This window comes from Chaetura pelagica, unplaced genomic scaffold (assembly GCF_000747805.2).
Source record: "Chaetura pelagica isolate M959 unplaced genomic scaffold, ChaPel_1.0 scaffold135, whole genome shotgun sequence".
Taxonomy (NCBI): Eukaryota; Metazoa; Chordata; class Aves; order Apodiformes; family Apodidae; genus Chaetura; species Chaetura pelagica.
This window is the reverse complement of record NW_009953649.1, coordinates 3,177,454-3,203,781: the sequence shown is the minus strand read 5'-3', so window position 1 is coordinate 3,203,781 and position 26,328 is coordinate 3,177,454. Positions and strand designations below refer to the sequence as shown.

Sequence of the window (26,328 nt, the reverse complement as noted above, 5' to 3'; positions counted from 1 at the left end):
GTGAGAAGAGATTATTTCCTTCTGTTTCTCAAAGAAAAAAGCATAACCAAAAAGTGCTTGTTGACCTAAAGGATGCTTTTAACATTTTTCCCAACAATACATAAGGTGCAAGGATTCACTAACAGTGGGAGCCACTTACTCTTTAAAGCTGTGAAAATGTTTTGAATTGAAAACAGATGTGGATTAGTAAGACTGAAAGTCAATGAAGAGGTATTAATTGAGAAGTATAACCTAAAAGTGGGAGAAAAGTCAACCCTCATTTTCTTCTGTATTTATGTTGTGAGAATATAGAAATAAAGGAATGATAATTCTTCTTTCATTGCCTACCAGCAAGTGGGAGTTGAGTGTTAGTGTTTTCCTTGCATCTACAGGTAGAGATGTATCTTGTCATACTTTCACCTCCTTCCTATTGCAAGTAAATGATCAGGGGAACTGCGAAACAAATGTTCTTAGAAAGGTTACTAAAGATAAAATATTCTCAATTCAAGGAATGAACTAGCTAACCTGTTCTAGATGACATTAATATGTGAGGAAATTAATATTACAGTCCTGATTTACTTTGAGCCATTTATCTGCTAACTACTTTACAGAACATATTCCCTCTATCTGAGCAGTCTGCATTTTGGTTATTTTAACTTCAACACCAGTATTGATTAGAAGAGCTTAATGTGAGCAGAAATTTTCTTAACCACACTTCCAGCTCATTCTTCTCAGTCTGAGGACTAGTGAAGGAACAGAGAGAATTTTAACACAAAAATGCTGTTGTATTTGTACTGCTGTCTCTGTGACAATTAATACAGTGACATGTAAAAATAGAACTAAAGCTTTTTCCAAAAAAATCTGTATCTGTGTATACAAGTAGTGAACTGGGAGTTCACTATCACTTGGAGATAAAGGCAAAATAACATCAGCATTGTATTGAATTCTCTTGAATCCACAAAGTGATTATGAAAATGGAAATACCTGTACTATAGGTGGCATGTTTCATTTTTTAGATTAGAAGTAGAATTACTACCCTGTTAATACTCTTTGTCCCCATTTCTAGATTCAATGAGTTCTAGGTTCTAGCTTTCAGAGGGGTGACTGAGCACTGGAACAAGCTCCCCAGGGGAGTGATCACAGCACCAAGCCTGCTTGAGTTCAAGAAGCATTTGGACGATGCTCTCAGGCACATGGTGTGATTCTCAGGGTGCCCTACACAGCAACTGGAGTTGGACTCGATGATCCTGATGGGTCCCTTCCAACTCTGCATATTCTATCATTCTATAATTCTATAAATAGAAAATAAAATTGGAGTAGGGTGTTGTGGCATTGGTGACCTAGTGTGCCAGAGGCAGGACTTTGCCATTCTGTGTGGCAATCGGTTCTAGAACTTGCAGTTTTAAGAGGGTGAGAAGTCCATACAAATATTAGGAGGAGACTTCTTTTAGTGTAAAACTTAAATGCTATGAGTCACCAAAGTTAAAGTTTGGAATTATCCAAGAGGCCTAACTTGAGTGGTGTATCTGTTGTATTCCTTTTTAAAAAAGCTTGTTTCCATTTCCAGAGTTACATAGAAAAATCTAACTCTGATTTAGGTAGGAGAGTTAAAAATAAGTGTTTCTGAGACAGATGGATATTGCTTAGGTATTATCCCTAATTAGGGAAATATTTTGTACCCTCTGTACAAAGGAACATTTAGACAATTACATTACATTTAGAACAATTAACAGCAAAGGCTCTGTTTTGTTTTCAGCTATGAACAAAAACTTTGTTTCTTTACTGTGTATGAGGGAAAGTTACAAAGTGTATAGCTTAGTAAAACACAGTCCTTGGAGAGAGGTCAGGTGCTGGACCCTGTACTCTTTGCTATGGGACAGACAACTGATGTGACCCTCTCCTTGACAATAGGGTCTCTTGAAAATAATTGAGATGTTTGATTCTGTTTTCTATATTGCAGGGGAAATAGAGTGACAAGGTAGGCACGAGCAGAAGCACAGCACTGAGTGACATAAAATCTTAAATTTATTTATCTTGCATATGCCCACAGTCATCTGCTCATGCTGATCCAGTTGTTCTTCTGAATTTCTGGTGCTGATCAAAGGACACTTGCTCCAGCTGGCCGAGGTATTTGAGTCTTGGTTGGTGGTCTGGCTCTTATGTGTGGCACTTCTGCCTCAGGCTCAGCCTTCTGCACAGTGTTGGATGTTTGTGGATGTGTTCCCCATAAGGAGCAATTGTGCTCATTATTGATTTCAAACAACAATGATCAGAATAAGGAGCTGGTGGCCTCATTCATCACTGCAAGCCCATCTCTTTGACCTTCTCCATACTTAAAGGGATTTAGCGTTTTTACTAGGGTGGCTTTCACCTTTTTGTCTGCTGTCCCAAATGTGTTAGAAAGATATCAAGTAGTTAAAAGTTCATCTGTGCTTTGCTTCTTTCCTGTGCATACCTGAACCATTGCAGCAGGACACACAGTCATAGTTTTTTGGCAGTTTTGTGCATAATTATCGGTGCTTTGTCTTCCCAAATGGTATAAAAATCTCATAATGATCTAGAGTTGGGTATATGTACTCAAGATTTAACTTGCCTGAGTGGGGTAGTTGGGTAGATTTCACCCTCTGACATCCTGGCAGCATTCAGTATCATAAATAATAGCCCTTCTCCCATGCTACCTATTGTTTCCACTCTTCTGCTTAAAAGTCCCTCTAGAAGTCAAATGTGATCAGAACAGCGTAGCCTTTAAACTGTAAAGAGGTGTGAGAAAGGTGAAGTGGACTTTTTCAGGGTCTGTGTATCTTTAGGGTGATGCTTCTTCAGAACTTTACTAATTGTACAGGGCTGTGGAATTAATAATAGTCCAGCTATTAAAAACGATACTTTGCTTTTAGGGGAGGTAGAATAAGTTTTGAAGCTGAAGGAGAAAGTCTGGAAGAAATCTGCTCCCTGCTGTTTTGCTGTTCCATCTTAAACAAGTTTCTTTAGCTTTCCATGCTTTCTAAATAGCAAAACTAGGACAGTATATAAAATGAGGTATATTTTGATTGTCTGCTAACATGAATGCAGTATCTTTATTGGTGCTTCATGCCTTAAAAATACTCATTTGCAGCTTGGAGCTCAGTCTCTCTCTCAATAGAAAGAACTCTAAAAAGATAGATTGTTTGCACTTGAAATTCTTGAGAATAAAGGAGATACCTGTAGAATAAGTGTTGTGCTTTCCACTCAGACCAAATTATGCCCAGGACTCTTTATTCCCAGGCAGAATAGGTTCTTTAATTAACGTTTGGGTTTTTTCTCTATTGCAAGCCCAGTTGACAGGAAGGAGAAAAATGAGATTGTTCGTCATTCTGTCATTAAATATCTGAAGATCCCAATCATTCTGAATGTCAGCATCTGTTCATTTCCCCCCATTCTTTTCAGCAGTAAAACATGACTTTTATAGAAGCAAATGGCTGAAGTTTTCATATATTTGAGGCACATAAAACTTGCTTTCTGTGAATTCCATTCTCTAGCTTTTGTGAGAAGGACTCATAACTGTTATTCTTTGATCAAAATAGTTCAAAGCCTGCACGTGTGGTTCCATGCAGTCAGTTTCTGAATAAATGTTTCTATTGATGCATCTGGATAGTGTTGCAGTAGATGTATGTCAAAAAATACAAGCAATTCACTGAATTTTCTGAAACTTGAACAAAATTCCATTTAAAATTTGGTGTTATTATATCCATTAGAAATGCTTTTTCCTTTGGATCATTCAGACTATGCAAGGCAGTCTGTTTTTTTTTCCTCTCATTGAAACATCAACTTGAGATGGTTTGTTTGATATGTGATTTTTTTTTTAAGTAGCTCTACACCTGCTCTTCCTCCCTTCTGAAGGAAGGGCAGTAGGGCAATGGCTGGAGTTGTGTTTGCACTATGCAGGAAAGATTTTAGTTTTTCAAACTGAGCATCTAACTGTGAAGGCAGCATAGCTTCAAGTGGAAGACTGAACAAGATGAGCTCGGGAGGTACATTCCAAACAATTTTTCTGTGATTCTGTCTAATTTGTGAATATACCAAAGCTGAACTAATATTTTTTTTTTCTTTTTTTTTAATTCTTGGGGTTTTTTGGCATTTACATACTGAAAAGAATAGCCTCAACCTTTGCCAGTGTTCTTCTGGGCTTCAAACAAATATTCCTGTTTTGGAAATAATACATTGGTGAAGCTACTAAATCTTCTGCAAATGTTATGCCAAAGGGACACTGATTATCTGTTAATAAAATGTTTATTGGCAGCCTTGCCACCCAATTCACAGAGCAGTTTAAAAAAGGAAATAACTTTGCTTAAAACATATATTAATCTTACCATGTTTCCATTTCTTTTAACACTACCACATTTCTTATCCTATCTTCCAGCCCTTAGTTTGCATGGGTATCATTAGCTCTCTTACATCTTTCTTTCAATGGAAAAATCTCCATCCCCTAAATGAAGAAAATCAGCTACCTTTGGATATTTGGTTATATTTGTTGTGACACTTGGTAATACTGCTATCCAAGCAAGAAAACTGAATGGGTCTTCAATTTGGTATATTATTTGCATATACTGTAGTTCTACTAAGCAGCTGTTAGTAATAATTGCTTTTGTTAAAAAATGCCTGAAGTATTACTGTATTAAATTTCATACTGTAATTTTCAAAAATGAACTTCAGTATGGAAACGATTTTTTCCTCCCTATAGCTGTTTTGCTGACAAAGCCTCACGGATAGAACCTTGAAGCTTCAAACTTGCTGGGTCATAGTGAGCTTGGGGAAGGAAATGTCTTCGGAAGGCAGGTGAAGTTTGGCAAGCCTGCAGGTGTCCATAGCATGAGGGTAGCTTGTTCCCTTGTACCTAGTAGCTATTTGTGAAACACTGAGGTGGTATAGATGGTGTGATCTGATGCTGTTAGGGTAAAATGTAACAGGGAATTGGGCTGCTGGGACTCATCTTAGGCTTTCAAACTTTTGGTACAGAGCTTATTCACTAGGCTCTTAATTTGTCATTTTACTGGATTTGTTCTTTCTCAGTCGCTGGAAGGGCTTTTAGAAATGAAACAACAGCATTGCTGCAGGAGAAGAAATGAGCAGTTTCTGTAAAGCTGTGTCTGGAAATACAGAAGCAGTGCACGATTTGTGATGTGATAAAGCAAGCTTGAAAGCAGAAATCAGATTGCAAACCCCTCCTCACAAAACTTCCTGTTTTGCAGAAATTTTGTAACTGCACTTAAATTCTCCTCAGTGACCAAGTATAATTTCACAAAGGCTTCACAAGGCAAAGATACACATTCTTACACATTAATTTTCAAGTGACCTAGAAGTGCCCTCACTTATTAACTTTTTGTTTTCTGTTGCTTTTCTAGAACTGATTTTTGTTTCTCTGTTTAATTGAACAGTAAAACCCCATGTTAAATATTAGGTTCTCATAGCACATCTGTTTTTTGTAGGCATATCCATCTAGAAGCTCAGTGAAAAAGATAATAAAACTTGTGAATTCTTTATGAAGTTAAACAAAACTGGAAGATGTGTATTTTGGGGCCACGTCACTTTGTTCTTAATCTTAGCTATCTGGTAAAGATTTCACATTTTGAAAAAATTGAGTCCTTGACTGTTTTGAGAGAGTTAATTCCGTGGTAGGTCTTTGTTTAGTCTCTTGGTTTTTCTCTTTTCCTCTTGCTACTCTTGATGGGGCCCATCCTGGAGTGTACCATCAAACTGGTAATTTATTTTAAAAAAACCAACAGATTCTTAATCCTGCGAAGTAGATCTGATTAATTAGACAAGACTGCTCCTCCAGAGATCTAGTTCTTTGATGTGAAGTGTATTTGTGAGCCTGATGAAGATGTTTGTGGTACATGTGAACCCTTGATGCCACCTTATTTTGCTGAACCATAGGTTTAAACTGTGGCAAGGTAATTGGTACTTGAATCAATCATAGTCTTTTAATATTCAACTGGTGATAACTTAGAAGGGCTGACATGAAAAAGGTCACCTTAATGAAAAAGGTCACCTATCGCAGAGGCTTGATAATGGTACAACTTATGTGTTTATCAAAGGGAAAACTTAAGTTCCTAGTTCTACTGACTTACAGTACAAATACTGGTGAAGGTCTGATGACATAATTTGAAACTCTGGTAGTAATATTTGTATCACTGAATTTAGGTACAATTTAAAATAATGATGGTCTTGTAAATAACTAAAGCTGAAATACTTCACCAGTGAGGACTGTGGTAGAATGGTATAATTCCTTATTTGGTAGATTTCTAAAATATGTGGCAATTCTGTCAGCCTCTGGAGACTCAATGAATCCTGATTTGTCTTTAATTTTACAATACCTTAATTCAGTTATTTTTTTGTGGCTATCATTTGGCCTGATCACATTGACTGTTCAGTTGAAGACTCTGTGCCACATTTTGTCTTACAGTTAAAAATCTCTCCTTGGTAAGAGATTCCAAAACTGCTTTAGTGTCTGAGATCTGTACAACTTGATTACAGCCTTGATCTGTGTACTAGTTCTTCTAACTTAATCACTTCCTGCAAAAATATTGTGTATTTTGAATCCCAATGCTATTCTTAACTAAATTTATTTATTTTATTGGTAGTACTTGGATTGAGACAGCCATATCAGTTGTGGAATTAAGATTGATTCTAATATTGTAGTAGTAAAAAACTTTTACTAAACTTCAGGAATGGATCTTCCATAGTCAATTGTCCACTGTAGTTCTACTGTGCATCAGTGGTTCTATACTTAAATTGCTTTGAATTTTATCATAAGTTTCAAGAGCAGTGAAAGTAGGTGAAACTTGAAATGTGTATCTGCTAGTATAGAAAACAATGTGCAAGATGAAATGCTTTGAGAAAAGCTAGGTTATGCCAATTAAGCTAATTAAAATGTGAAATGGAAATTTTCATAGTAAATGATGCTGATCTTATAATACTTGAAAAGTGCAGGCTGAAATGTTTCATTTTGCAAAATAAACTACTTGAACACTGTTTTACAGAGAAGTTTATAGCTTGATGGGAATAACTAAATACTACTTCGCTGATTTTACTGAATGTCCTGGGATTTTGTTTCGTAAGTGCCATTAAAAGGTTTTTGTTTGGGCAACTTGAAGCTCAATTCTAAAACTGAGGTAATTGCACTGATCACTGCTTCCATATCCAGACTAAGTCTTAGCTTGTCCCACTCAAACCAGACAGTGTTCAAGAGTAATTCTGGTGGAGTGCAGAAGTTAGATTCTCCACCAAGAAGGCTGTAGACCAAGCTCACCCTTTTATGTTGTATTTCCCATGGATTCTCTAAGATTTGTCTTCCCTGGTCCTATATTCATGTGAAAAAGTCTTCAGAGGAGCTGTTTTAACTTTGAAAACCAAGGAACTGAAGAAAGGATGCAGATCCAAAGCAAGTGATTCCCACCATATCCAGAAGGGGATTGCATTACATAGACTCTTGAAGCTTCTGCTAGGCTTGTACTCCGTATGTGTTCCATTACTGTTATTAGATCTTTGGTTCACATTAAGATGATGCATTTAACACTTCAAGAGTAGCCAACTCAAGAGGTGGTCCAGCCCATGTCCAATGTTTTGCTAACCATTTCTACTAAAGGTCCTGCCTCTTTACTACCTAGTAACACCAGTCTGTAGTCAGCAATAGCAGATGGACAAAAGCAATTTGCGTTTTTCTACTTGCTCATTAGGGTAAAAGAATAGAATGTGATTTTCTATGATCACTTGTTAAATTGATAGGATTAGTATGCCTGTAATTTTTTTAGCATATGCTCTATCCAGTCTTACTACCTTGTTAAACAGAGCAGATGTTCATCTTCACAGTTGAAAAACATTTTTGACTGAACTTTGTAGTGTTGATATTAGAAGTACAGTTACTAAGCTTTAGTGATGCTTATTAATATGCAGAATGGAATGCATAGCTATAACTTGCCTGGCATTCCCTTTTGTACGTGATCAAAACTTGTGCAGTAAACTGGTGCAGTGAGATTAGCTTCACATCCACCCTCAAATATCTGATAAAAAGGAAAGCCACCAAAAAAAAGCCCCCATTACATTTTAATTTAGGTGACTAAATATGAGATTTCTTGCTGGCAGGGTGAGTATCCCCTCATTCTTTAAATAATTAGGTGGGAAACATAACACTTTGGAAAGAAATCTTGGTGAGTTACTAACCTGGAAAAGAGTTGGAGTATCCTACCACGTCAGAGCACACAGTCTAATTAGTAATATCCCCATGTTTTCATAAGGGATGCCGGCCAAAGGAAATAATCTTTAAATAGCAGCCACTCACAAAGAATACTACTGTTTTCTCAAACTTGTTTTGTACTTCTCTTTCAGTTAAAAAAACCCAGCAAGCTAAACAAAAACAAAGGTCTGAAAACTTGTTTCAATTATCCACAGTTTAAGTGGCTGCCTAGGACTTGACTGTTGTACTTGTTTTCTTTCAAATATTGCCTATGGAAGTACTGAGAATATAGTCCCAGTTATGGTAATAGTCAAAGAGATAATAAAAGTAAAATAGAATGGGATTTATACAGGCTTTAGAGAATACTGTGAGGAAGAGGTAGCAGGGTTAACTTTTATAATGTTGTTTCTTTTCATACTTGAGTAGCAGAGGACAAAAACTACTTAACTTTTGAACTATGACAGCTTAAAAGAACTGTGTGTTTGTCAATTAGTTTTGTGGGTTGTTTGTTTGTTTTTTTTTTTCCCATATGAATTATGACAATAACTTCCAAATCAAATAAATGCTTTTCTGGGTTAAAAATAAATTTTCAAACAATGTTGGGAGAGGATGGTGGCATTTCCTGAGCAAACTTTACTGACTTTTGATAATCTGTTCTTTCTGCTAGTAGTTCTTCAGTGGGAGAAGCAGCACATCAGAAGGTGGTAACAGTGAAGTTTGGTTACAAAATATTTAGGAACTGTAGTTTTGCATCTTAAAATAACATATTCAGAAGTAGTTCCAGTACTTTGTGAAAATCTTGTGCATAACTAACAATGCATTCGGTCATTTTCAGACTAGCTTTGATGACATTTGTGTTGCCTCTTTTACCTCCTGTAGTTTTCTATTGATAAACTGACTTAAACTTAGTAAACATGTCTCTTTTATTGGAAGAAAGTTACCTGTAGTGCGCTGAGTGTAGTTTCAGTGCTAACAGCTGTAAAGGCACCTTGGAGTTTGCAACTACAGTTCTACAGAAATAAAAACTTCTATAGATCTGCAAGAATATAGACATCACAGTTATTGCATAGCTGTAATTGTAGAGGTGATCAATATTTGAATGCATCAGTACCTGTTTGGTCCCCTACATTGGAGCAGAAAGGACTTGTATTTGCAGCAGACTTTATTTAAAGGGGCCAGAATTGTGATGGCATGTGGCTTAAATAGGAATATGTGGTAATTACTAAAATAATTTGGTTTTGTATGTTTTCTCCATTATAAAATAGATAAAATTGAGTATTATTTCTCTTGCATCTGAGGGTGAGGTCATCTGCCTTGGGACAATAAGCACTAGAGGTGATCACTATCACCAGTTTCTCTGGCAAATAAGGGTTGCCTGAGTTTCATTTCAGTAGACCAAAGTTATAGAAATCCCTACCATTTTGTTAAGGTTATTGACAGACTCTTCTCTGAAGTGCTTAAAAGTGAGATTAACTTATCTGTGTTTACTGCACCCTGGCCTGGGCAGAATGCTTACAAACTTTAGCTATTACCTTAGTTGAAACCATTTTGAAGAGGCATCGTTTTTAAAACCAGTAGGGAAGAATATTGTTTTTCCTACCTACAGGCTTTCATAAGTCAGTTAAAGTTGTGTTGTCCTTTACAATTTTAAGTCTTTCACTATTTTAAAGATTGACCTGGACAGGAAAAAACAATAATTTCCATGTCTGGCTGCAGAAACCTGGGAGACACTACTTCGATTCCAAGAATACTACTTAAATGTTTAGTTTGTAAGTTCTGTGTATAATTTCATAGTTTGAATTTAACTGGTTTGAATTCAAGCTGATACTTACTTGAGCTATATAATACTTAGTGTATTATATATTTAGAAATATATTTAATGTACTACAAATATGAAATATATTAAGGAAAAATAGGGTTGGCTTAAGCTGGGTCTTTGATGAGACATAAAGATACAGCAGTCAATGTACAAAGCTTTAAATTGGTAGTATGTAAGTGGGTGTTTTCTCAGAATGAGCTACTGAAAATCAGCTTTTTTATTTTTTATTTTTTTACCTAATCTACCCAACAATATTGGAAGAGCATGGTGAGAAAAAACCCCACATCCTTTTGCTTTCGTATTGAACCATGATGTGTCCACATTTTGAGTCCTGTGTTTTCCTGTTTTCTGTGTTTTAAATGGCATGGGTTTAGAGGAGGGAAACTAGAGTTGTTAAGAATAGAGTGGCTGTCTTTCAAGAGGGTTTGGTCTCAGTTCAGTAGGAGGAGAATGATTATATATGACCAAGGGTTGTAAAATCACAAGGACACTTTAATTTTTTGATGAGCTGTCATTTAGCCAATTAGCAGTGCAAAAAGTGAGGGACTTTCAGTAAAGTACTATTAGACTAATTTTAAAGACAGAAAAGCCATTTTTAGTTGGAATATAGTGAGTAGTGGGTGAGAGAGGCAATGTCAGCAGGCTCTACCATTCCATTTGGGAGGGGAATGGACCAACTCACAGACAACAGCTCTGTAAGCAAATGCCTAACTGGGATTTGTCCTCTAACCTACCTAATGGACCAAGAGTGTTTAGTTTGGGAGTGGAAAGGGAATAGGCTGCAAAAAGTGCTCAGGTTTCTGTGTGCTCTTCTTAAATGATGTTGAGTGCTGCTGTAGGAGACAGTGCTGGGTTGCGTGGCTTGAGTCAGTATGGTGGCTCCTGTTCTCTTAATCTGTCTGACTTCTTTCAGAGGAAAACATTCTTTAACTATGAAGTTGTTCAGTAGTATGTTTGTGCAAATTTCTTCATTTCAGCTCAGTATTTGATGATGTGTTTTTATAAATACAACTTAAAATTTTCTTGACTTTTCTGTGGTTTGTTAGCAAGGAAAATCTTTGCTCTTTAAGCAAAATTTATCAGATGCTTCAACAGTTGATGAAACAGTTTTTATGGTATGGTAAAACATAAAATGCCAGACTGTTGGTGTGGCATAGTGAAGAGTTTTAACATCAAGGAAACTGGCATGAAAACTGGTATGGTAATCACACTGTGATCTGATAGTGTTCTCTGCCTTTGCTTTTTTTGTCTCCAGTGGAGGTTGCTGTGACAATTAGAAGAGTGTATTGGGCAAAACAATGGCCTAGACTAAGCTTTAAAGGTGAAAAACTGCTTTGTGTCATTCTTCAAATGTCATAGCATGCTATTATGGTAGTTGTATACAATTTGACAGTTAAGATACTACTAATGGTTGTTGTTGTAATCTACAGAGTAATAGGATTTTGAGGAATAAACTCATACAGTAGGAAAGGTTGTTTGAAGAGACTGTTCTTGCAAGATATTCCTGAAATGATATTTAGTGATTTAGTGTCAATCTTGAAACTAGCAGATTTAACTTAGAAAACCGGTAAAAGACTTAAAAGTGTAGTGTGACACCTGTATCCATATAGTTTGTTCTTCAGAACCCCACCAGAAACCCAAAACTTGTGAATCCTCCATATTCTGAAACTTATTGTCTGCTATAGTCCGTTGATAGCATATGACTGTAAATTACACAAATGTACTAAAACTAGGGGAGTTCACTTGTGATGAAATTAAACTCAGTTGGAGATACTTGTTGTTAGTGTTATCTTTAAATGTTATTAGCTTCAGTGCATAGGAGTGACACTGAATCATTATAAATATAGTATCTTCAGCTCCTAATAAAAACTTTTTTTAAATGCATAGTAGTCTAAATTATCTTAGCAGCTCAGTGCTTGTCACAGATATTTGGTATGTTACCCTTCTGGCTATACTAGTCTTGAAAAAGACTACTAACAAAATGCTATTCAGCATGCTATTTTTGTTGATGTTTGCCTGGAAGACATGTATCAATCATTGTGGTTTTCAATAAAACAGACTTCATCCTGGGTTTGTACAACAGGCCACTAGTTAATGTTCCTTTTTTCTCTTGTATTTGAGGAGATTATATGAAGAGATTGTTTCTTTTATAGTTGCTATTTTTAATTACTAGAAGTTACTAGTTAATAGAAATAATCAACTTCTAATTAGTTTTCAGTGCCTGTAGGCTACTGATTTCTTTCTCACTGATTCTTAAAAAATACTATTTTACAGTTTTCAGATGTGCTTTATTACAGTGCTGCTTCTGGTAGAGTTAATTGTAGCTCTTGACCATGCGTAGTTTCCAAGAATGTATTAATCCTGTACAGAAGCCATCTGGGCGGTCTGGGGTGAAGGATTTAATTTTCCTCTTTCTCATCTGCTTCAAGAGAATCAAATTTGTGAATGTACATGGCTTGTGAAGGAGAGAAAGGATTGAATATGTTGAAATGTTTCTTTGTCCTGACTGTGCAGCCGTATTACTGCACAGTGAATTTGAAGACTACCTGTTCTCTGCAGACTTGCTGAGTTGAGAGAGAGTCAAATAGAGACTCGGAATGTATATAGAGATTTTAAACAGGTGCATCTTTTCACCCTTTCCTGGAGGCTGAAGTTGGGAACCTGGGCATTCACGGTGAAAAATTAACAGTCATCAGACTTCAGGTTAAGTACTATCATATCAGTTGGGGTTTTTTTATAGTGCTTTGTTGCAAAAGAAGTTTGGATACTTTGCAAGCAAAACAATACTTCAAAGAATTGAAGTAATTGGCTGGTAAGGATTCCCTTTTTGCAAGGGAGGATACACTTACTTTTTTCTCTTAAAACATATCTGACTTGAATTTATTTCTGGTAGAATTCTTAACCATCAGGAAGTCTAATGCTTGTCTTGAAATGTTTGGGGTTTTGTGTTGGTTTTTTTTTTTAGTCACACAGAGCTACTGATCACTGTAAATATAAAAGGGGATTATTTGTTCCTCTTTAAGATTGCTATTTTGCTATGCTAACATTTGAAAGAAAAACTAATCTTTGAATGGTATCTTGTAAAGATACTATTCTCATAAAACTTTTATACCCAAGTCCTGCAAATAAAAATTTTTCCCCTCTTTTTGTTGTGGTTTCTTTTTCATTTTTGTTTCTAGTAAATGTTTAAGAGGAACATCATAAGTGATAAGTGATAAGTCTAACAAATATCAACTTAAGTGCTTACTACTCCAATATATATCTGAACATCCTGTGTTTTTACTCCTTGCCTTTATATATGCAGAGAATATATAAAACTTCCACATGTTGCAGCTTCTGGTGAGTTGCAGTAACTGACTGAGAGCTGCATAGCTGGATTCCTCTTCTCTTTTTTCATGGAAGGTGTTACAGAAATGAACTTTAAAAACTAATTTTATTTTCTCTATTGCTGAGTAGAAAAAGTTATTGGACACTCAAAACATTAAAACATTTGTTTTAATGGAAGCATTTAGAGCAGTGAATTTCACTGTGTCAATGCAGGTTCTCGCAACTCAAAACAGGTCTGAACTGACAAGGCTACAATGCCATGTTAGTTTTAATAATCTGTATTTGCTGCTTAGAAACCATCTTGAGGCTAGATGAAAAGTCCTTTTCCAGGCAGTACTTTTCTTTTGTCTGAGCCCCTGGCTATTTTAATGTTATGGCATTTCTGAAGCTCTGTTTTCCACAGCTGAAAATTTCCCTAGACAATGTGGGAAACCCTGCTCATTTGACATCTGTAACTTCAGGCTTTGACATTAAAACCTCAGCTAATTTCTGGACTGTGTTGCTAGTCTATCTCAGTGAGTGTTTGATTATTTTTTAATGCCTTTTTTAATTGCAGGGCCAGTGACTTGTGATGATGATAGAGATTTTTATTTTTTTTAAGATGTATGATTGGTGTTTTTTAATACTTTTATCTCTTAACTAAGTAGCAGCTATTTCATTCTCTTGGATTAGTCCTCATGTGTAAATAAGTTGCTGAGGATTCCAGTGGGTGCCAAATAGCTTAAAGTCCAAACTTACTTAATTTTGTACTTTTAACAGCTGTCATTTTAAAGGTGGTAATTTTCAGAAGGAATCTGGTTATATTTCTCCTCAAGCACATTTTTTTGCAGACCTGTTCTTTACCTTGCCTTATTTTTACCATTAAAAAAAAAAAGATGAAAGAACAGAGGAAATGGGTGTGTGTCCTCTTGGCATTTGGGGAGCAAGCTGGTGATGAAGGAAACGGCAGCATTTTGTGGAAAGGAAAATCTCTGCTCTGTTTCTGAAGCCTTTCCTCAGCCTTTTCTTCAGTAAGTGAAGACAAATTCTCAGCTTTCTTTACCCCTTCCTGAACCTTTCCTCACTCCTCATAAGTCAGAGATCAAACTATTACATTTCAGCATGGGGTTTTTGTCTTTTAGACAATCTCACTCTTGCAGAATTATTGCTAGGTATTTCAGTTAAGCTACACAGTTGTGGAGCAATCTTGGAAGTGCTAAGCAGCATAAACAGGTACAGCTCTGCATTTTTTTAAGCGCTCAAAACATGGTTTGCCATATATAACACTTACTTTATGTCATCATATTAAGAGAATGGGGTTTCCCCTTTGCTTGGAACTGGATCAGTTTTGTGTGTAGGAAGAGTGTTGTAATAAACGGATACTTATATTTTTGGCTACTTTTATTTACAGGAAAGAAAGAGACACTTGTATGAAACTTGCTGTCTTATGGCTCTATCTTGTAATATAATTACCTACATGTTGTAACTTTTGAAATGTTTCCTGTGATTGCAGCCTTTTTTACAAAGCTTCTATTTTAAGGTGGTGAGGTAGTAATGCCCCCTTTCTCCTTTTGGTGGGGTATGGGCCTAATCTGGTCCATACCTCCCCTCTTTTCAGCTTCCTGTTTTCATGGAATGTACAGCAAAGTAATATCTGCAGGACTTCTTCCTTCAACTTCAGAGTTGATCAAAATAGCTCTTCAGCCTCAGGAATTACTAGCAGATTACAAACAAGCAAAACAAACTTTCTTGTAATAGCAGGGCAGATTGAGTACTGCCTGAAGTATCAGACAGTACTTGGAATCTGATGAACTGTAAGCATACAAGTCTAAAAGATGAGCAAATTCTCTAAAATACAAAAAAAAATCCCCAACTCACTAAAGTTTGATTTGCAGGTTAGTACCTTCTCTCCATCTAATAGTTCAAGTGCCTGCTAGGAAAGCAGGACAGATGCACAGGAGAAATACCTTGGACTGTGTTATTCGGTTTTTTATCTGTTTTCCATGCTTTTGCAGTCTTCAGCTCAGCTGTGGGTACTTGGAAATCTCAGAACACTGTCTGAATTATACCTTCTCTGTGCTACTTAGAGCTATTTGTTTGACTTCCACAACCTGTACAAAACAGTAGCTCTGTGTTTACACTCACATGGGAACTCTTTAGCATTGTCAAGTGGTGCATTTCTTGGGAAAAGGACTCATCTGAAGTCTTCAAGTTCACTGAGAAAAGAGCAAACTACAGGATCTAAGGAGAGATCTACAACAAATTTCAAAAGAAGAGTTAAGATGGAATGGATAGCATTACTTTTAACACTGTGCTTCACATTTTAATCTTATTTAAGAACTGCACCTTTTAATGCCAAGTTTTTTTCTGAAAACTTAATTTAGGTTTTTCTAATGGCCATTTATCTATTTTTGACACTAATTTTAAATAAAATTTAAGCTAAAGAATGCAACACATTTACTAATTACATTGAGACAGTGCTTATCCTTTTAAAAAATAAATGACCAGAACACATTTATAGAAATGCATAAGCAATTTCTAGGGACCATATCAGCCTTTTATGAGTCCATCTCAAGTTGTATAAGCCACAAAAGTACCACTTCATGCAAAACTGATATGCAGCTGTGGTGGTGTGAAACTATGTGTAATAGCACAAATGTTTGGACAAAATAACTAAGTAAAATGACAGATATTTCAATAATACAGTAATCCCTCTTAATATTTTGACCTGTAATAAACTGTCTGTCGAAGTTCTATGAAAAGCACAAAATTTAAGAAGCTTCCTAATGAGTGGAAACTGGTTTTGCATTTTAAAAATAAGAATTCCAGCTCCAAGGTATCTGTTGTTTATGTGAGGGTATAGTTTCCTCTTTTGATTTTGGTGGAAGAGTGCCATCTACTGAGTTGCTTGAATTGTACCTTATTATTTAATTTGTGGTGGTAAATTTTAGCAAACCTTCTACAAAATTATAACTACTACTGGGGTAGTAGTGAAATAAGTTTCTCAATTCCTTTGATTGGCAAAACTAAAAATTATGCTACAGTGGAACCTGAGAAAGCTTAAAATAAAACTGAAAACACTATTCTTAGACTATATTGCAAAATAGTTAGTAGCAGTGAGGATATTCATTGGTGGCTCATGTATGTTTGAGGCTAATTTTTAAGTGTAATTTTTAATGGAGAAGATTTAAGATGTCTTTATATATACCTTTGAGCAGACTTTAGGGAAACTTTCCTAAGACCTATTTGTTGCATTGTGTTTGAATTAGCATTTAGACAATGCTAGCTGAAATATTTAAAAAGCAATTGCAGCAGCACTACTTGTTAAAATTACTCAGGGTATTTGGAAGAAGTCCCAGTTTGAGGCCATTACTACTATGAGTCTGGAGACGAATTGTCATGTCAAATTGGTATAGAGAGAGCAGTAAACTTTTATCTACCACCTTTCTTTGGAGTCTATAAGTTTCTACTTTTGTCTATATAATGGAAGTGTGACCCTCTTAGCACATCAGCAAGGGTCTTTACTGGTAGTTACTTCAGAAGGCTCTGTAAGCAGAAAACATGCTATACCTGCATCACTATTAATAATCCTACACTTCTTTGAACTACACTTTTTTTAAAGGAAATGAGTAATAGTGGATATGTGGTAAGTGATAAATTGAATAGGAAAGGTGAAGGATAGGGCAAAACTTGGTTTGGGATACGAGAGTTAAAAGGGATTAGCGTTTAATTTGAGAAATAAGGCTTTGGTGCCAAAAGGATGGATGATAGAAGAGTAATTTATGTAAAAGGAGATAAATACTGATTGAGTGATAGCAGAGGGTCAGGGGTGGGTGGGTCCAGGTGGCTTGAGAAACAAACAGTATAGTTCATGTAAGTTGTGATAGTACCTATGGTCTCTTACATGGTATAACGACCAAACTTATGTAAAGAGTTAATAAGATAAATGTGAAACTGAGACTCGGCAGACCAGACTAGCTACTATTCCCTACTCAGTTGAAGGGAGGGGATTGAAGAATGGGTTTGTATTTGAACAAGGTTGAGATGGGATGACTAGTGATTACAGTTAGTGTCTTAGTGTCTTCCAGTGACCAGCGGTGTCCCTCAGGGATCAGTACTGGGACCAGTCCTATTCAACATCTTTATTGATGACCTGGATGTGGGGATTGAGTCTACCCTCAGTAAGTTCGCAGATGAAACCAAGGCGGGGACGGGGGGAGAGTGTTAATCTGCCGGAGGGTGGGAAGAAGATGCGGGAGGACTTGGACAGGATGGGTCAATGTGCTGAGGCCAATGGCATGAAAAGACCAAGTCCAGGGTCCTGCAGTTTCTCGACAATAACTCCAGGCAGTGCTACAGTGCTATTCCACTGGGGGAAGAGTGGTTGCAGCCTGGCAGAGAGGGACCTGTGAGTACTGGTCGACAGCCAGTTGAACGTGAGCCAGCAGTGTGCCCAGGTGGTCTGGAAGGCCAGTGGCATCCTGGCTTGTGTCAGGAATAGTGTGGCCAGCAGGACTAGGGACATACTTCTCCCAATGTGCACAGCACCCTTGAGGCCTCACCTCAAGGCTGGACTTGATGATCTTAAAAGCCTTTTCCAGTCTTAGTGATTCTGTGATTCTGTAATGAGTATCCAGTAGTCAGTTACTTAAAAATAATTGAAGAGGAATATTTTAGAAGGCAAGAGTTAAGGGGGGCACTATTTTAGATTGTGCTGTGTGAATGAAGAGAGACTTCTGGATCTAACAAATAATTGCTTTTCAGTAAGAAATCGGTGTTGATAGGCAATAACTGTTTCAGCAAGAATTAGCTACCTTCTTTGAAAATGTTAAATTGTCCTCCTTATTGGATAATATAATTAGATAATATCTAAGGTTCTTTATGCTTTCATAAGTTAAACTAAATAGGTATATAAATTCGCTTAACATCTAGTTCAGAGCATTATGTTTGTTAATGCTTCTGTTGGCAATGTCTGTACAAAATATTTGGACACTGGGAAGAGACATAATTTTTTCTCCAAGTGTTCCTCAGTTCTAGGAGAGTAGAATGGCCCTGCTCTTAGTGTTGGCCAAGAAGCTATGGACATAAGAATAAAAGCTTCATTAATTATTAATGTTGTATGTGCTACCAAAAGGATGGATGAGGTAGGATATTTGTAATAGCAAGGTGAAACTACTTAGATATCAGCCAATTCACAAATGCTGTGTTTGTATGGAAGTTGCAACCATTGTCTTCTGGCTGGCAGTATCTGACATCTGCATTTCCCTTACCCTGTTTTCTTCCTGTCAGTTTGATTGCCTTCTCACTCTCCTTAGCTGATAGAAGGAGGAATGCATCATAGTGGTCCAACTGGAATTGCTGTAGTAAATTGTTGCTAGTAGTTTGATAGTATTTCCACCTGAGAAACTTCAATCTCTGTTTTAAAGCCCTAGTTTTTGCTTGATGCTGTTATTTTTATATAGGAGAGTGGATCTGGAAAGCAAATGAATGTTTTGCAGACATGAAAACTAAGACATGAGGAAGATTAAAAGTGGGCTTAGCTGAGTGATACAAGCACAGCAGATACTGTGCAGGCCTAAAGCTTTAAAAAGAAGCTCTATAATCCTAAAGTAGTTGAAAAATAGTGATATAATACCATATCAGGATTACTATGAAGCCTAAACCTCTCCCAAAAGTATTTTGTGGATTTTTATCTTGTTTGGTAATGCATGGATGTGAAAGGTCAAAGCTAGTTTTGTAGACAGTGTAGACTGTAGTCCTTTTTGGCTTTGAATAACTCTTGCTAAATAGCTTGATAGATTGTTCTTCATGGGTTGTTTCTGTGAGTGATTGTGCGTTTGCATGTGCAAGTAATGGACTGATTAGGTCTAGGCACGAATAAGACTGACAAAGTTAGGGAAGTTGAGTGAAGCTGTACTGTGTCATTTCTGCTTAGATGTGTCACCAGTACTCTGTAACTTGATGTAAATTAAGACTTTGTTTTTCATCTCTTGTTGGATTGTATCCAGACTTGACAACGGTTAGTAGTACCGCACACACACTTTTAATCTTTACTTAAAATACTCTTTGGAAATCTCACCAGCATCATGCGTTTGTTGTTTTGGTTTTGGTGTTTGTTTTTTTTTTAATTCTATGTTAAGATAATTCTTGGGGACCACAAGCAAAGTACATACAAAACTGCAGAGTAAGTGGTGGCTATAAAAATAAATCAGCATCTATTAAGTAGAATGGAAAACTGTTACATGGTAATGAATGTCTACAGTAAAAGCTGGAGGTATAATATGCAGTCCTGTAGAGCTATAGGCTACAGACTGGTATATGTAAGAATACTGTGAGCAGTCTGCTGTGCTTAGTGTTTTGTATGTAATTCAGGTCACTAGTATGTATTTCCCTCTAGTCAGGGTTCTGATTTTTCCAACAAAATTGTCATGTTTAAATACTGTGAGATGTTCCAGCTACAGTTTTGAGAAGAGTGTAGGAATGAATTTTAAAAGCTGCTACAGTTTCAGATTTGTCTTAAAAATCTGGAGCTATTGTAGCAGTAGGAGTTCCTGATAGAGGAACACAGTCCGTATCTTGTGCTGTGCTATCAAAATGTATAAACCCTCGTAATGACATGAAGATGAAAATACCTGTGTGGCAGTAGTTTGGAAGGTAATTTATATTACAAATGTGTCTCTTTAACTGAAGTATGCTGGGGATTGATTTAATGGCTACATTTTTGGCAACTGTCTCTTCTGTCAGATGGGTCAACCACACATGAAGAAGAACCCAATATTCCCTATGTCTACCTAGAGTACTTTAAAGAATTTAAAAAAAAAGGACTGCTTTTCTAAGGCTTTAATAAATATTCTGGAATTAGTTTTCTCTTTCAAAATGTATTTTTTAAGGGCAGAAGGGCACTGAGTTGCTCCTATGTAGATATGCTGTAAATAATAGTAATAACTTCTAGAAATAATGTTTTAAAGAGACAACTCATATTGCTAATTGAAAGGTTTTAATTTTGCCTGGAAATAAAAGGGCTAAGCTTAGGTCTGAAGCTTGTTTGGAAAGAAAATCCCCACCTTTTAGAACCCTTGCCTTTTCTCATAAATGGAAGTAAAATCAGTGTAATTATGCAATATTAAGTTAGAAAGATAGTGTGCTTTAGTTATGTATGACCTACACTTCTAGCAGTTATGAAAATTACCACTGTTAGGACACGACTATGTTACCTCTTCCTTCTTTCAGCCACAGCTTTTGTCTCTTGCTTTTTCAAAAATGTGAGTAAAGACAATGAAATAATGATGTTTTCTAAGGTTAATTTCATAATGGCAGTGGTGAACACAGAAGCAATATTCAGAGGTACAGCTGAGAAGATACTCATTATCCAATTTGTTAAAATTTGGAATGGGGGCATACAGCAGGAATAATAGAAAAGTAATGTTTAGAAGTGAAGAAGGAAGGTGATAGGTCTTGTTTAGAAAACTGCTCAGTGCAGGCTATTTTCTCTAGAGCTACCATAGATCTTTGACAGTTTTTCCTGTCTACAGAGTTAAAATGCTTTGCCCATCTTGTCATTATTCATTGTAATTTTTGCCTGTTTTGGAGACTACTCTGTGGTAGATGATCACTGCTTAGTACAGTGAGTTGTCTGGCCTTAAGCACATATATGCACGTATAGAGTATTTGGACAAACTGCATTCCCTAGGATACTGCCTGTTTTGTGTGGTTGAGAAAACCTTAACGTGTGGAAACAGACATGTATTATCCTTCTACAGTCAGTATTTAAATGATGTGCATTTTCAACTCAGCAAAACTGGGAGACTTTAAATTGCTTTAGAAAAGAAAATTAATGCTGGTTAGGAGGATGATATTAACTTGGGATGAGAAATAATTTTAGCTACTAGGTGAAAAAGTGAAGATGACATAATCCTTGGGTAAAGGAACTAAATGGGACTAGCTGCAAGCACTGTTTTTCGTTTTTTATAACTGCAAGAACTATAAAAGAGGCCAAGCTCTATTTTCAGATCTGCATATGAGGCCTCTTCTAATATGTCAAAAAGTAGAAACTTGCTTTAAATGTTTAAAGCTTGTGTAAGCTGACTCTCAGTGCTGCTATGTTTACTGTTTTCTGAAGAGACAAGTGGTTCAATTGTCCTGGAAAATGTGAAAGGATTTTTTTTTTTAAAAAAAACATTCAATCAGTCTTAATATTGAACTTTTACTGACTAGTTGTAACAGTGCTTCTAGAAAGATTTGCATCATAAGTGCTTGAAGAAAACATTTAAGGGATAGAATCTGAAGGTTGAAGTAATTGGAGGAACCCATGGCCTTTTCTGTTTTTCTGGGTCATACTCCCTTTGTTTTTTCGCAAGGTAGCTCAAAAAGCCTCAATTCCAGAGAAACTCAAGGTGAGTGAACAAACAAGACTTATATTTATGTTTGGAAGCTGATACTCAGGGGAGGGGCTAGGGATATACTTTGTTGGAAAATTAACCTGTATTAGTGCAGATAAATATCTAACAAGTTTTAAAATTCAGTTCCTGTAAACATATGAATTTTACTTTCAGAAATTGCTTTCTGTATATTTCTGCAAATACTGATTAATTCAAGTGAATGCAGAAGCATGAGCAAGGCTGAATAAAATCTGCTTTGAAACTACTGGTATTCCTTGTAGGGATATTTTTTCCAATCTGACAATTTGTGTAGCCAATCTGTAGTTAATCTGAAAGCAATTACTGTACATTGAAAGTATTCTGAGTTTGTGTAGGAAGGTATCATTTATGGGGACAGCCCCTTACCCCGAAGTTTTAAACTGTCTTCTTTTTTGGTGTTTTGGGGTTTTTTTGGTGTGGTTTTTTTTTGCGGGGGGAGGGCAGGTTTAAGAGCTATAAACTGTCAAATGACTTAGTTGTACAGGAAACATTGGTAAAATTTAAAATATAAGGAAAAACAGGTGAGGCAAGCTGGTTCTTTAAGCCCTTCATGCCAGAATAAAATTAAATGACTATTTCTGTTTGGGGAAGAAAGCTGGTATTAAGTTTCTGGGATTATTCAACATCTGTTTCGTATCTCTTATCACTTAGCTGGATGTTACGCAGATTCATTGGTCTAGAAGAATGTGATGGACGTTTGTAAGTTAAAATACTGTGGTGTGTTGAAGCAGATTTGTAGTCATTGTACTTCTACTTACATTTTATCTCTCTAGCAGGAGATGTGTTTGAATTTATATTTGCATAGAACTGAATAGTCTGTTTAGCCTTTCAGCTGCTTCTGGTGCAAATGCATATATTTTTTAAAAATATTTTTATCCATTTTGGTTTTGATCAACAATTAATCAGTAAATGGAAAACCTGCAGAATTGGTGAGAATTGTACTGTTTTATTAATTTCTAGTGTATACCGAGAGAACAAATTGTACATTATATTGCCTGTTTGGCACAGATACTTGGAATTGTTTCCCTTCTTCCAAAAACTAAGGTGCCTGTTTAAAACGAGGTATTCAGCTCTTTGACAAATTATGCACCAGAGACCCTTGGCATGCTATAATGATGAAATACTGACCACTTTGCAGAATTCATCTGGACTTGTGTTATTTCTGCTCTGTCTCCTAGAGGCTGGAGAATTTCCATAATTTCATATAATAAGGCAATAACCGCATTTGAAATACAAAGTCTTTGCAACTGATAAAAGAATAAATTATGGAGAACTGAAAATATCTGTGTGCTGCTGCTTCCATGTGATATTAATTATTCAAGTACAGGACTGATTTGTGTGTGGGAGGGAAAATGAACAAGCTTTTGTTATCTCATAGTTGGTCTGAATCCAGGAAGACTTGATACAGAGATCCTGTAAATTTACATTATATATAATTTCCCATGTACTCCTCCATATTTTGGCTACTGATCTCTTTGCCACAGCAGTTGTTTTTTGTCTAGTTTTGTGGGTTTTTTGTGACATGCATTGCATTACTTAGCTCTTTCATCTCTAAGTCATATTTGAAAAGGAGAGAAAGCTCCTTTTGGACTTGAAAAATGAAATAATATGATTGTGATTTTTATTTAGATTAACCTCCTTTTTATACTAGTCCTGATATTGAACACTAAGAAAATAACTGCATCATCATTCTCTGTTATGTTCTCATTGATGAAGAATCCCTTAAATAACTAAGGGAAATAGCTATATGTGGTTTTTGTATTCCATGGGGTAAGACAGACTTTTAACTACTTTGTTACTTTGTGTTGTGTATAAATGATTTTTTTTCTGTGATTACTCAGATTTATGTGGTTAAGTATGTTGAGTGCGCTTACTCAAAGCAGGATGTTGACCTGTTTGTATGTGGTATAGTGACAATGTCGGTTGTGCTGTTTGAGTGTGTTTTTCCTATGTTAAATACAAATATTATTCCTTAATGGCACCAATTACAGCTTTGGTCGGCCAGGGGTTGAATGCTACTGCCAGCATGACAGTGGAGCTGCGGTAATCCAGCTTCAGTTCCTGATTAATGAGGTTAGTAAAATGATGCACATATTCTATAATTCAGAGAAGACAGTGTATTTCCTTCCATTTCTCATTAAGCAAGCATCAAATGCAGCTAACACAAGTGACTCTTAGCATGAATGGTAAACAGTAGCAACAATTATAAATAAATTAACTTATTTTTAGAAAATGCTTGACTTAATGCTGAAAATGTCTCTAGAGTACTCTTTTGCTGTAAGCAAGAACCATCCTAGGAGTATTTATTCATGTCATTAAACATTGCAAGTTATCTCTTGAAGTAGTAATTTTCAATAGTATTAACATTTTGAGTAGTTAGTTCGTTTTATTTTGATTGTGTTTCAGACATGAGCTGAGTGGTGATACCTATCTTATCCCTCAGTAATTTCAGGTGTTTTTTCTAGGGGTGTAGTAGCTAAGATCTGACAGCAGTGATGCCATTGTTTGTACACAAGTTGGAGACAGATTTGTAGGGGGTTTTCTAGCTCAGAGGAATGGGCAAGTCAAACCTCATTAGCTTTGTCAGCACATAGGTATTAGCTGTTGAATTCATTACTTAGTTTCTCTGCAGAGGTGACCCTGAGCAACTGATGTGCACATACCAGAAAAAGCTGCTCCTTCCCCATCAGCCCTCAGTATAGTACTGAACCCAATGTGAGTGAGCTGAATGGCACGTGATCACATTGGGTATCTCATTGCTACTACTTCAGACTTATCTGTGCAATGATGTTGATGTGCATGCTTACAAAGAATTTGTTCATCCTGGTAGCAAATACGTGATGTATCTCCACTATGATGATGATATACAGTTACTAGGTTTATTAAATATGTTGGCTAAAGCTTTCTCTTTCTTGTAGGGAGCTCTTGTGAGTGCCTTGGCTGATGATACCTTACACCTCTGGAACTTACGTCAGAAGAGACCTGCGATACTTCATTCACTCAAATTTAACCGAGAACGGTAGGAATTGGATCATTATTGCTTTGCCCCTTGCCATTACACTATGTGCTATTGTAAGATCAGATTTATTAATGCAATCTAATTAATAATTCTTAAGTAATTTAAACTGTATTTATATTGGGTTTGAGTTGTAGGCTTTTATGGCCTAAAGTACTTGAGAGTAGACATACTAGTGACCTAAACTGAAATTACTTTTCTATCACTTTGCATATTCCTTTGCTGAACATCAGTTTTTCCTACCTTTAAAATGTGAAGGGATAGAAGACTTCAATGTATGTTTCCAAAGGAATTTTGGAACAAAAAGTGTGTGTGTATGTGTCTGCACCAGCAAGGCAACAGGAAAACTAGTTCAATTTTTTAATTGGAAGTTTTTCTCCCCTTGATAAGGGATTGGAATTCTGCAGTCTTAGAGCTCCTGTGTGTCTCAGAAAAGCTGAAAAAAATGTGCATTTTGACTAATGATTTTGAAACTCAAGCAACAGTGCTATGAGCAAGACAGGGAGACATTTTAGGTTAAATTTTTAATAGTTAATTAAATTTCTGCAAAAACATATATTTTTGTTGTTAATAACAAGTGGTCTTTCCCTTCTGGGAAGTAGCTCTTCTTTTCCAGTATGGATAAATATGTCTACTGTTGAGCAGTGTGCTTCAGAGACAGACTTCTTGAGGAGCTCAAAGGATACTAGCAAGAACACAAAATAATCTCTGACTTGTAGCTCTGGTGAATAGGGCAGAAAGTAATAAGCTGTAAGTAAGGGCAGGCAGAGTTAAACATTTATATAAACCTTCTGATGTAACATCATAGCATGTTCTAAATAGGTTATGGAGTAACCTTGGAATTTTAAAGAGTAAGTTATAAACAAATATAATCATAGAACTTCTAGTGGGAGAGAACTTTAGGATCAGCAAAGTATCCAAACTGTATTTTCTCTCTGTCCCTTCCTCTTTCATTCTTAAACGACTATTACCTGTAGCACCTACTTAGATGTCAATACGAAGTGTGGCCTGGAACCACATTTGGGCATCACTTTAAAATAGGTACCTGAGGAGGTGATTCTGATTTTGTGCTTATTTGGTGGAAGCTGGCTTAGAGTCTTAGATGTATGAGTACCTTCGGTTAAGCAGAGTGGAATTTCAAACCATCATTTTCTTATAAACATGATGTTTTCACTAGCAAAACCTGTCACAGGGAGTGGAATTGTGTGTACTCTTACCAGAAAGAGGGGCAGGGGTGTAATGGAGTCTAAATCACTCATGTCACTTCAGTGTTGTTGATTTTGGACAGAGTTCTAATTTTTCCAGGAAGACCTTTGCCTCGCTAAAATGGGTAATGAGAGTACCATAGTTAGTAAGAGTGGTAAAGGCATAGTTTAGCCAAAGCCTTATTCTGCTAGTAATTTTAGCCTTAAATTATCCATTATAATACCATAGAGATGTAGCCAGAACGCTTAAGATCCCAGAACCGTATGATGTCATAGCCACTTACTAGGTGATTCTGGATGACTATTAACTATTTTCAAATACTCTTGTTTTCTTTTGACTGGTTTATAAAACAGAGCTTCATAAAATAAAGAGTAAT

General features: G+C 36.3%; 1 protein-coding gene across 1 annotated transcript in view; it reads left to right on the top strand.

The window, feature by feature from the left end:
- STXBP5 (syntaxin binding protein 5 (tomosyn)) overlaps nucleotides 1–26,328 on the top strand; it is a 100,846-nt gene that overhangs the window by 1,928 nt on the left and 72,590 nt on the right. Inside the window, exons 2-3 of the mRNA XM_009999976.1 lie at nucleotides 23,722–23,803; nucleotides 24,649–24,749. The gene's annotated coding sequence lies outside the window, so the exon portion shown is untranslated. The remainder of the gene's footprint in view (nucleotides 1–23,721; nucleotides 23,804–24,648; nucleotides 24,750–26,328) is intronic.